At 35.9% G+C, this 12,922-nt stretch overlaps 1 protein-coding gene across 1 annotated transcript in view; it reads right to left on the bottom strand.

Annotated features, from left to right (window-relative positions):
• The window catches only part of LOC101970140 (interferon-induced very large GTPase 1), an 80,096-nt gene that overhangs the window by 10,660 nt on the left and 56,514 nt on the right, over window positions 1-12,922 (bottom strand). The window contains 2 exon segments of the mRNA XM_078046561.1: window positions 6,363-6,428; window positions 8,428-8,510. The gene's annotated coding sequence lies outside the window, so the exon portion shown is untranslated.

Genomic DNA, 12,922 nt, shown 5'->3' with positions numbered 1-12,922 from the left:
TCTTCTATATTTTTCCTTTGAATTGTTTCATTCCTATCACTGTCAGTTTGTCTTAAGTTATTTAATGCTTATTTACTTTCTTGTAGTTTAAAATGAACTTCTAATCTAATTTACACCTCTAACTTCTATATTTCATCTTCACCTAGTTAATATTTCTATTAATTTTATGAATAATTATTTATATATAGATGTCATCCAATTCTATGAATATAGCTCACGATGATCTCCTCAATCCAGGATTTTATTAGTGTCTTGCAGCCTATGACACTGCAGTCCATATGCTTAGATGGAAGATGGAAAAAAAAAACAGTCAGAAATCTTTGAAATGAAGGAAACAATAAATCCAATGAAAAACTCAAAAAGAATCACCACCAGACTAGATCACTTGGAAGAAGGAGCATCAGATAATGAAGACAAAATATACAATCTGGAAAATAAAGTGATCACACAGTGAAGATAGTAAGAAACCATGATCAGAACATCCAAGAATTATGGGACAGAATCAAAAGGCCAAATGTAAGAGTTATTGGGATAGAGGAAGGCACAGAGTTTCAAACCAAAAAATGCACAATCTCTTTAATGAGATAATATCAGAAAATTTCTCAAGCATGAAGAATGGATTGTATAACCAAATACAAGAGGCCTACAGGACACCAAATGTACAAAATTACAACAGATATACACTAAAGCACATTATAATGAAAATGCCTAGCAAACAGAATAAGGATAGACTCTTAAAAGCCACAGGAGAGAGGAATCACATCACATATAAGGGGAGACCAATTTGGATCTCAGCAGATTTTTCAACCCAGACCCTCAAAGCCAGGATATCGTGAAACGACATATACCAATCTCTGAAAGAAAATGGATGCCAACCAAGAATCTTATTTCCAGCAAAATTAAGCTTTTGTTTTAATGATGAAATAAAAACTTTCTATGATAAACAAAAGTTAAAAGACTTTACAACTAGAAAGCCTACACTACAGAACATTCTCAGCAAAATATTCCACAAAGAGAAAATGTAAAACAATGATTAAAAAATCAGCAGAGGGAGGGTTTACACTAAAGAAAAATCTAATCAGAGGAGAAACCAAGTCACATTAAATACCAAAAGTAAACAAAAAAATGGCTGGGAATACAAATCATGTCTCAATAATAACCCTGAATGTTAATGGCCTAAACTCACCAATCAAAAGATATAAATTAGCAGATTAGATCAAAAAAACAAAACAAAACAATATGCTGCCTCCAAGAGACTCATAGGAAAAGACAACCACAGACTGAAGGTGAAAGGTTGGGAAAAATCATACCACTCACATAAAATGCAGAAACAAGCAGGGGTTTCTATCCTCGTATCAAATCAAGTAGTCTGAAAGCCAATAATAATAAAAAGGGATAAATATGGACATTACATACTGCTCAAGGGAACCATACACCAACAAAACATAACAATCATAAATATATAAGCCCCAAACAATGGTACAGCTTTGTTCATCCAACAAATTCTACTCAAGTTCAAGAGTCAAATTGACCACAACACAATAATCTTGGGGAACTTTAACACACCTTTCTCACCACTGGAGATCTTCAAAACAAAAGTTGAATAAGAAACTATAGAACTCAATAATACAATCAATAACTTAGACTTAATTGACATATATAGAATGTTTCAACCTGCATCACTTTCTTCTCAGCAGCACATGGATCCTTCTCTAAAATAGACCATATACTATGCCACAAAGCAACTCTTAGCAAAAACAAAAAGTAGAGATACTACCATGCATTTTTATCAGATCATAATGGAATGAAACTGGAAATCAACAACAAAATAAAAAATAAAAATTTCTGCATTACATGGCGACTGAACAATATGCTACTAAATGAACAATGGGTTACAGAAGACATCAAGGAGGAGATTAAAAAATTCTTAGAGGTAAATGAGAACACAGACACAACATATCGAAATCTCTGGGACACTATAAAAGCAGTACTAAGAGGAAAATTCATTGCATGGAGTTTATTCCTTAAAAGAAGAAAAAGTCAACAAATAAATGACCTCACACTACATCTCAAAGCCCTAGAAAAAGAAGAACGAATCAGCAGCAAAAGCAGTACAAGGCACAAATAATTAAAATTAGAGCTGAAATCAATAAAATCAAAACAAAAGAAACAATTCAAAAAATTGACAAAACAAAATGTTGGGTTTTTTTGAAAAAATAAATAAAATTGACAGATCCTTAGCCATGCTAATGAAGAGTAGGGGAGAGAGAACTCAAATTACCAGTATATGTGATGAAAATGGCAATATCATAACAGACACAACAGAAATACAGAGGAAAATTAGAAATTATTTTAAAACCTTATACTCCAATAAAATAGAAGACATTGAAGGCACCAACAAATAGTCTTAAGTAATATGATCTGCATAGATTGAGTCAGGAAGATATACACAACTTAAACAGACCAATAATAAGTGAGGAAATAGACAAAGCCATCAAAAGATTAATAACCAAGAAAAAACCAGCAGCAGAAAGATACACAGCTGAGTTCTACAAGATCTTTAAAGAAAAACTAATACTAATAAATAACAATTTATTTCAGGAAATATAAAAAGAGGGAGCACTTCCAAACTCTAAGAGGCCAATATCACCCTGATTCCAAAACCAGACAAAGACACTTCAAAGAAAGAAAACTTCATACCAATATCTCTAATGAACAAAAATTCTCAGCAAAATTCTGGCAAATAGAATACAAAAACATACCAAAAAGATTTTGCACCATGATCAAGTGGGATTCATCTCAGGGATGCAAGGTTGGTTCAACATACAGAAATCAATAAATGTAATTCCTCACATCAGTAGACTTAAAGATAAAAGTCATATGATCATCTCAATAGATGCAGGAAAAGCATTTGACAAAATACAGTATCCTTTCATGTTCAAAACACTAGAAAAACTAAGGATAACATGAACATATCCCAACTTCATAAAAGCTATCTACTGTAAGCCTCAGACCAACATCATTCTAAATGGAGGAAAATTAAAAGCATTCCCTCTAAAAACTGGTACAAGACAGGGATGCCTTCTTTTACCACTTCTATTCAACATAGTTCTTGAAACACTGGCGAGAGCAGTTAGATAAAAGAAATTAAAGGGATATGTATAGGAAAAGAAGAACTTAAATTAGCACTATTTGCTGATGATTTGATTCTATACCTAGAAGACCCAAAAAGCTCCACCAGAAAACTACTAGATCTAGTAAACGAATTCAGCAAAGTTGCAGGATATAAAATCAACATCCATAAATCAAAGGTATTTCTGTATATCAGTGAAAAATCCTCTGAGAAGGAAATGAGGAAAACCACCCCATTCACAATAACCTCAAAAAAAAAAAAAGATTCTTGGGAATCAACTTAACAAAAGAGGTGAAAGATCTATACAATGAAAACCTCAGAACTCTAAAGAAAGAAATCAAAAAGACCTTAGAAGATGGAAAGATCTAACTTACTCTTGGATAGGCAGAATTAATGTTATCAAAATGACCTTACTACCAAAAGCACTATACAGATACAGTGCAATTCCTGTCAAAATACCAATGACATTCCTCATAGAAATAGAAAAATCAATCATGAAATTCATCTGGAAAAAAATAAGAGACCCAGAATAACTAAAGCAATCCAGAGCAGGAAGAGTGAAGTAGGTGGCATCACATACCAGATCTTAAAGTATACCACAGAGAAAAAGTAACAAAAACAGAATGATATTAGCACCAAAACAGACTAGTAGATCAATGGTATAGAATAGAGGACACAGACACTAACCACAAAATTACAATTATCTGATATTAGACAAAGGTGCCAAAAACATGCACTGGAGAGACGATAGCACCTTTAACAAATGGTGCTGGGAAAACTGGAATTCCATATGCAACAAAATGAAATTAAACCCCCATCTCTCACCATGCACAATACTCAACTCAGTGGATCAAAGATCTAGGAATTAAACCAGAGACTGCATCTAACAGAAGAAAAAGTAAGCCCTAATCTTCATCATGAGGGATTAGGCCCCAACTTCCTTAATAAGACTCCAATAGTGCAAGAATTAAAACCAAGAATCAATAAATGAGATGGAATCAAACTAATTAAAAAGTTTCTTCTCAGCAAAAGAAACAATCTGTGAGGTAAACAGAGAGCCTACATTCTGGAAGCAAATTTTTACCCCTCACACATCAGATAGAGCACTAGTCTCTAGGGTATATAAAGAACTCAAAAAACTAAGCACCAAAAAAACAAATAACCCAATCAACAAATGGGCCAAGGACCTGAACAGACACTTCTCAGAAGAGGATATACAATCAATCAAAAAAAATATATGAAAAAATGTTCATCATGTCTAGCTATTAGAGAATTGCAAACCAAAACTACTCTAAGATAACATCTCACTTCAGTCAGAATGGCAGCTATTATGAAGACAAACAACAAGTGTTGGCGAGAATATGGGGAAAAAGGTACACTCATACATTGCTGGTGGGACTGCAAATTGGTGAAGCTAATATGGAAAGCAGTATGGAGATTCTTTGGAAATCTGGGAAAGGAACCACTATTTGACCCAGCTATCTCTTTCCTCAATCTATACCCAAAAGACTTAAGAACAGCAAACTATAGGGACACACCCACATCGATGTTTATAGCAGCACAATTTACAATAGTTAAACTGTGGAACCAATCTAGATGCCCTTCAGTAGATGGATAAATTAAAAAATGTGGCATATACACACAATGGAATATTACTCAGCAATAAAAGAGAATAAAATCATGGCATTTGCAGGTAAATGGATGGAGTTATAGAAGATAATGCTAGGTGAAGTTGCAGGATATAAAATCAACATCCATAAATCAAAGGCATTTCTGTATATCAGTGAAAATTAACCAATCCCCAACAAACAAATGGTGAATGTTTTCTCTGATATAAGGAGGCTGATTCATAGTGGGGTAGGGAGAGGGAGCATGGAGGAATAGATGAACTCTAGATAGGGCAGAGGGGTTGGAGGGCAAGGGACAGGGACAGGGGTAGGGGATTAGCAATGATGATGGAATGTGATGGACATCATTAACCTAAGTACATGTATGAAGAGACTAATTGGTGTGAATATACTTTGTATACCAGAGATAAGAAAAATTGTGCTCTATATGTGTAATGTGAATTGTAATGGATTCCACTGTCATATATAAATAAAAAATTAATAAAAGAATTTTTAAATTATTAAGAGGGGATTAATGTATTTTATATGTGATAGGGGCATGAGTTTGAGAGGCTGAGTGTAGAATGCTATCATTTGAATATTTGTCTCCTCCAGAACCCATATCGGAATTCAGATATTTTGTAATGGTATTGTGAGGTGGAAACTTTGGGAAATTTAAGGTCAAGAGGGTGGTGCCCTTGAAGGTGTCATTAATAACATTATAAACAGTGAATAAGTCCCTATTTACTTCTTTTTCTTCTGCTTTCAGCTGTGTGATTACCCAGCAAGAAATTGCTTCTCAGAAGCTGGAAACTTGATCTTGAAATTTCCTGCCTCCAAAACTCTGAGCTAATAAGTTTCCATTCCTCATAAATTATCCCATCCCAGGTATTCTGTTACCACAATGCAAAGTGCACTAACAGAACATCATACTCATTTTATCTTGTGCTTCCTATATTCTACAACATCATTAAAATTTCCAATAAATAAAAATTTAAGCCCAAATCTTTAGACCATCAAAAAGCTTATTCAGTAGTGGAAAGTATCTATCTGAAAAAGGAGGTAAATAATTTGAATAAATAATGGATGAGTTTGTGGGTTTGTGGCTCAGTGGTAGAGCACTTGCCTAGCATGTGTGAGTCACTGGGTTTGATTCTCAGCACCATGTATAAATAAATAAAGATCCATCAACAACTAAGAGGTATTTTAAAAAATGAATGAAATTTCACATTACATGTTAAAGAAAAATTTAAGACCTTTACAAATGCAAGAAACATAAAAGGAATTTACTTTCAGAATTATTACAAACTTAAAAAATGACATAAAATAAGAAATAAGATGACAAAAAGATAGAAATAATGAGTTGTTAAAATACCTGGTAAAGAGAGCTGACTTCTGTGCAGCTCTAGTGGAAGCCAAAAGAAGAGAATGGAGTCTTTAATGCTCTGAAGGAAAATAACAGGCAATTTCTATACAAAATAATATAATCTTGAAGAATTATGATACAAAGTGAACACTGAAAACAAAAAATAAGAGGATTCACCACTAGAAAATGCACAGTAAAAGATATAAAATATTGCATTCTTCAGTGCAAGCACAAAATGACTGAAAAAGTTACAGACCTTATGAATTCAGGAAAACCTTTATACAGCAGTGCAGACAGGAATCTGAGCTTCTGGGTACACTTCCTGGATGGAAAATGGCACTGATTATGGGAGGTATATGGGTTTACATAGACTACATTTAGTCTGTGAAAACTTTATCTGGCCAGGGGTAGGTTGTGAACATCTGGTACTTGTTTTTACTGGTCATAGTTTCTGTTAGGCAGTGTTTTTACAGGGCAGGCATGGAGGTTAGAGGTCAGGGTCCAGTGCTTGCCTTACCTTCCCCAGGGTCATGGTATTGTCATGGGGGCAAGATTGATATTCTCAGGTTAATGGCTATTTGCTTTCCAGGGTCTGTCTTGCTGCAGGGAAATGACTGATGGGAAGGATTAATTTTTTTTTCTTTTCTTTACCCCAGACCACATACTGTCTTAAGTGTCATTTTCCTCACATCCTTCACTCAGAAGAAGGGAAATGTCACCCACAGATTTTTAAACATCCAGGAAGGACTAATGGGCCATCAAAAGAAAAATATGTAGAGCTCAGCAGTAAAAATCCTTGATATTCATACAGAGGAGTTGAAACCATATCCATAAAAAAACCTGTACACAGATGTTTGTGGAAGATTTATTCACAATTGCAAAACCTTAAAGATAACAAAAGATTTTATTCAGTAGTTAGATGGGTAAATACATTGTGGCATATGTAGATGATGGGATGTAATTCAGCACTAATATAAAATCTATTATGAAAAAAATGAAAAGATGTATAGGACACTTACATGTGTAGTACTCAGTGAAGAAAGTCAACCGGAAAAGACTATTTACTATATGGTTCTAATAACACAATTTTCTGGGAAAAGTCAAAGTATGAAAATAGTAAAAGTATATTTCCAGAGTTTAATTGGGATGGAAGGATGAACTGGTGAAGTACAGAGAATTTTGGGGGTAGGAAAAGCATTCTGTATGATTATATAAGTGTGGATGCATATCATTAAACATGTGTCAAAACTCAAAAGAATGTACAACACCAAAAGTTAACAATAATGTAAACTATGGATTTGAGGTGATATTGATGTGTCAGTGTAGATTCATCAGTGTTTAAAAAAGTACCATTCTGGTGGCAGATGTTGGTAACATGGCTAGACAGTAGAGGAAAAAGTGATAGATAAGAAATCTCTCTACCTTCTCCTCTGTTTTGTTTTTGAATATAAAAATTATGTAAAATAATCTATTATAAAATAAAACAGAAATTTACAGTATTGCATGGAGAAATTGAAAATCAGTAATCACTTCAGAAAGATTTGCCAAAAGTCCTTATGTAACTGATACAAAAAACTAGCAATTCATTAATTATAAAGAACACTGTAACAATAAGGAAACAACCCAGCCTAATAGCTACATGTAGGAGAATATATACAATGTTTTCATTGTGTCTCTAATGATTGATATGCCTTTGGCCTATACAGAATAAAACGGGAGTTATGGACATAGGACATTCAATTTTTTGGTTGTTGTTGTTGGCCAGTAGGGGAAAGGGGTGAAGAAAATTGAATGTCTTGAATGAAGGAATGACAGTATGCATTTTGAGAGTCAGTCTAGTGATCAGCCTAAGACATGGATGCGGTCTTCACCAGCCAGAACTCTCTTTGAAGGTACATTAAAAGAAGATGTCCCAAATTGCACTCATCATCTGTTTATCAAAACTCTCATCAAATTCATCCTATTTTAGTATTTCTTTGTCTATGCTCCAAAGAGCAGCCCTCGATTTATGTCACTCTGTAATAACTTACAATCAGACTTCGTACTTTCAAATCTTCTCCATCTGATTTAAACATATAGTTCAATAGCAGATTATGTAGATTATGAAATAAATCATACAGGAGTCACATTTTATGTGATAAGTGAGTGGCTCCAGTGCTCTACATTTTCAATGAAACATGGGACAAACAAGTGAAACTATCAGAATCATCTTTGCTGGAACCCTGGAAATTAGCCAAAGGTTTACGATTGCAAGGTGAATGCTGAAACAATAAAAAGGCAACATAAAAGTGGTAGGGGAATGCTGTGGCAGTTTTACTTACTCTTGGTTCAGAGTCCTCCCCTGTTCAGCAGTGGTCTTGAAGAGAACAGTCTTATTCCCAGAGTAGAATCTTGGTCCCTAAATCTAAAAGACCAGAGAAAATCTTATTTTTCATGAATTGCATCTGTTCAACCCATCTGGTGCCATTTGAGGAACTGTCAAAGAAACTCTTTTTCTTTTTCTTCCCCTTACCTTTGGGTTCTCTTAGGTCACAAAAATGACTTTTTAAGGATATTCCATAAAAATATTACAAGGAAAATGCGTTAACCTTATTTCCTGTGAAAAAAGAAAATGAGGAAAACTGTAGATGGGTTAAAAATCTGATGGAAAAAACTAGGGAGAGAGAATATAATGGGAAGTAGAACTTTGAATGCTTCCTAATGCAGGAAATGATAAAGCCACATACATTCCCACAGCAGAGTATATACCAAGTAAATGCTTGAGAAGACTCAAGATTATACTTCTGACTGATATTTAGGCTCAGGAAATGCAGGAAGTGAAGAGTTGGAATGGTAAAGGGTCTGACTAGGCATTAAGAGAATATCCCAACACTGAGCCAATGCAAATATCAGATGAGACTTTTTTCCCTTTTCTCCAAGAATTAAAATAAATTTTGTACCAATAGCTCAGCTGAACACAGGCTAGAGGAACTGAGACTTCAGGGAAAACATATGAAAAAGAAAGTCTATCCAAAGAAGATTTCAAATTGTTCCTTAAATAATTCCAACCCACACCAGCCATCAAAAAAGATGGAAAGAGAGAGTGTCCTAAAGCTTCCTCGGGGACTTCTAGTTTGATTGGTATTTTAGAGGCAAATCTTATTTCTTGAAAGAGTAATTTGTGTACCTGCTTATTTTTAGAAAAAGATCATACAATCATATACTGCAATCATGACTGAAACTATTAACTCTAATGTGTTTGCCTTTTGGAGTTCATGAGAAATTCCAACATCACAGAGGTCTGGTTTCTCTTTGTTTGAGAATCATTTCCTCAGTTTAACACTCCACTTATATTTTATTATTGTCAGCAAGAAGAAATCAGGAGTCACTTCAACACTTTGGAAATTCCTTATATATATAAGCAATTTTATCACTTAAAGGTTCTGGTATGTATATAACTCCAGGACATAATTTTACCAGGCTTTCTGCCACCATATAATAAGGATATTTTTCCTTTTGTTCTGATGACATGTTCCATACTTTCTTCTGAGCACTCACTTCAGCATCCTGAGTCCAGGTTTCTACTAATGGTCCATTTAAGGTTCTTTAAAATGTCTCTGTCATGTTCCTCAATATTCTTCTATCTTCCAGCTTCAGGCCTGATTCCAAATATGCTCCCACGATTTTCAGTATTTGCTAGAACAGCATTGAACTTTTCCTTACCTAAAACATATATTATTTTTGTATCACTGTGTAACAAATTAGCACAAAATTATTACCTTCAAACAACACACATCAATCAAAATGTGTTTCACGAGTCTAGGCACTGAGATAGAATAGGAGGCAATATCTTCCCCAAGAGAAGGTCTCTCCTTGTAAAAACTTTGGCCAAATAGTAAATGCTGGATTGAATTTGCTGGAGAAGAAAGTTATCTTGTATTGAATCTTGCTTTTTTCCAGATAATCAAGGATTTTATTATCTGTGGGTAATACATAACAAGTGAAGTCCTTTGTTACCAGATCATCATTAATACAAGTATCTTTATCTCTAATCATTGCACTTAGAATGCTCTGAATATATTTTTCCATTCTTTCCTTTTAAATATCCAGATCTGCCAGATAATTTGTGATGCAGGTCATCTCTGGATCAGCTGTTCAACCGACAGCTGTCAAGTCTCTCCCTGGTACACTATCATTGCAGCTGCTACCATCCTGAGCTTGCTGAACAAGATGGAAGTAGAGTAAGGATCAGACCTGGGACCATTTAAAATTACCTGCAAAACCAGGCAGTGGCCTCATCTATCCCTGAGGGATGAGTAAAGACATCTGCAAGTGTTTGTGGTTGCTGTGGCCTCACTGTATTTCAATGGTACCACTGCCAGCTCCAGTGCCTGGCCACTAGACTGACAGTTATCTGCCATGATTCATGCCATGATCACTGCACTCAGCCAGGAAGGATTAAGGGGCTGCTGATGTCATTCATCCCCTCAGACTCCTCATCTAAAAGGTATCTGATCAAAACCACTGCTTCTGAAATTAAATTGGAGGCAGAAACAACCTGACTTCATTCACACCACTACAATATTAACAATGGGAGTTGCCAATAAAGTGACTGCTTCTTTAGCAGACCAGCCCAGGTGTAATAATGACAACTATAGCTGGTCCAGGTGTCTCAAGATGTCTACAGGGCACTCCATTTAGTTGCAACGCTTCAGACCTTGTTACCACCCCAGACTATTCTGACTACTACCACTCTGGATGTCTCTGCCTACCTTATCACTGCTTCAGATGTTGCCACTCTGGTATATAAACAGCATCTCTTCCACCCATGACAGACAGTCGAACAGGTGAGCCTAGGATGCCTGCATAGCCTGGCCCTACAGTGCAGAGAGCTGTGGTCAACAGGCAAGAGACTGTGCATATAGTTGGCTCTGCCCCTTTTGTATATATATGCAGTATTCCTTTCAGTCCTACTGGGCTAATTGGGGAGCTCTAGCACTGCACTGCCCAATACCTCACCCCACTGTGATGCAGTATAAACCCCCCAAAGCTTTTTTTTTTGGATGGTTTTATTTTGACTATTTATAATTTCTCATACTAATACAGCAAGCTAAATGGTTGTACTAAAATCTGATAATACCAAGGGTTGCTACTTCAGAATACTGTGCGGCCAGAGAGACTGAAACACTTCAGAGAATGGTCAAGAGCTGCTGGGAGACCAACAGTGGTGCTGCTGAGAGCTGTTAGCTTCTGGCTTCATTTGCTGCTAGGAATGGTTAGCTCTGGCTGTGGAGTGCTATGGCAAGTTGCTAAGTACAGCTGCTGAGAGCAACTAGGATAGCTGCAACAGTAAGGGCTGAGAGCTCTTGGCATCCATGGCTTATAGCTGATATCACTGAGGGAGCTGCACTTTGTATTTTTCCAATTTCTATACATATTGATCAAAAGAACCCTCAGCCAATTAGTAAAAAGCCCTGCTTGACTGAGTCCTCTTCTCAGGGTCTCAGAATCCTGCGATGCAGGTTTGAACAGAGTTATTTTCTCATGTAGGTTTAACTGGAATAAAGCTGCATGCAAGTGTAATGTAGGCAGAATTCAGTTCCTTGGATCATAGGACTGAAGTTCCCATTTTCTTTCTGGCTTTTGTCTTCATTGTTCTCAGCTCCTGGAGGCTGCCTTTAGTTTCTTGCCACATAGTCCTCTCCATAGTTCCTCTCACAACATGACATCTTACTTATTCTAGATACCAAACAAGAAAAAATTTTGCCTAATCTCTCTTGTAAAGACCCAATCTGTCTTTTAAGGGCTTTTTCCAGATGAAGTGCATCTCAACAGAGATGATCTTTACTTTGCTTATTCAAAATTGATCATTTTTGAAAAATCCCGCTCTGTCTTTGCAACATTCTATTGGCTAGAAGGCAGAAGAGGGCATCATACAAGACCTGAACCATGAGGCCTTTCTATCTGATGGACAACTGAACTATATAAAGTGTTCATTCAAGTGTTTGACTTGTCAGAGGAACTCAATAGATTTTAACTATATTATTATCTGAATTTTTGAAAGCTCCTCCAAGAACCACAATCTCGTTTTCCAATGGGATGTGGGATTGGATGAGGTACATTCTCATTGCAAGGATAGAGGACAAAAAAGGGTTGCCATAATCAAGACAAAGGAGAATCTCATTCTCTTAGAAATGACAGTATTATTGTTTGTGCAAATCTGTACAGATGAGCACCTTTATCATGGACCTGAAGATCTATAACAGATGACTTATCAGGCATATGTTCACAAAGGTTTCCAGAGAATTTTTCAGCATTTCAGTCAGCTTTTCACTGCTGTGACCAAAGACTTTACAAGAACAAATATACAGGAGAAAAAGTTTATTTAAGGGCTCACAGTTTCAGAGATCTCATTTCATAGACAGCCTTCTCCATTCCTCAGGGCTCAAGGTGATGCTTAACATCATGTCAAAAGGGTGTGGTGGAGAGAAGCAGTTTAATAGATCACATCAGGGATGAGAGAGAGGTCTGCTCAGCAGAGAAATAATATATATTCCAAAGGTACACCCCCAGGGACTCACCATGTCAGCCTATAGTTACTACTTAGTTAATCCTATCAGGAAATTAATGTGTTGATAATGTTAAGGCTGTCCTAACTCAATTGTTCCATCTCTAAGCCTTCTTACATTATCTCACACATGAGTGTTTTGAGGAAACCTTATATTCAGACCATAGCATTTGGTTTGAGAGATTATAATTCAGAGAGAAAAAAGAGAAAAGTGCAGCCCAAGGGAGTGTATCTCCTGGAAACAGTTCTGTTTGGCTCTTATTAGAGGA

Source organism: Ictidomys tridecemlineatus, chromosome 4, assembly GCF_052094955.1.
Source record: "Ictidomys tridecemlineatus isolate mIctTri1 chromosome 4, mIctTri1.hap1, whole genome shotgun sequence".
Taxonomy (NCBI): domain Eukaryota; kingdom Metazoa; phylum Chordata; class Mammalia; order Rodentia; family Sciuridae; genus Ictidomys; species Ictidomys tridecemlineatus.
Note: the sequence above shows the minus strand (reverse complement) of the source record. Positions and strands in the feature narration are given on the sequence as shown.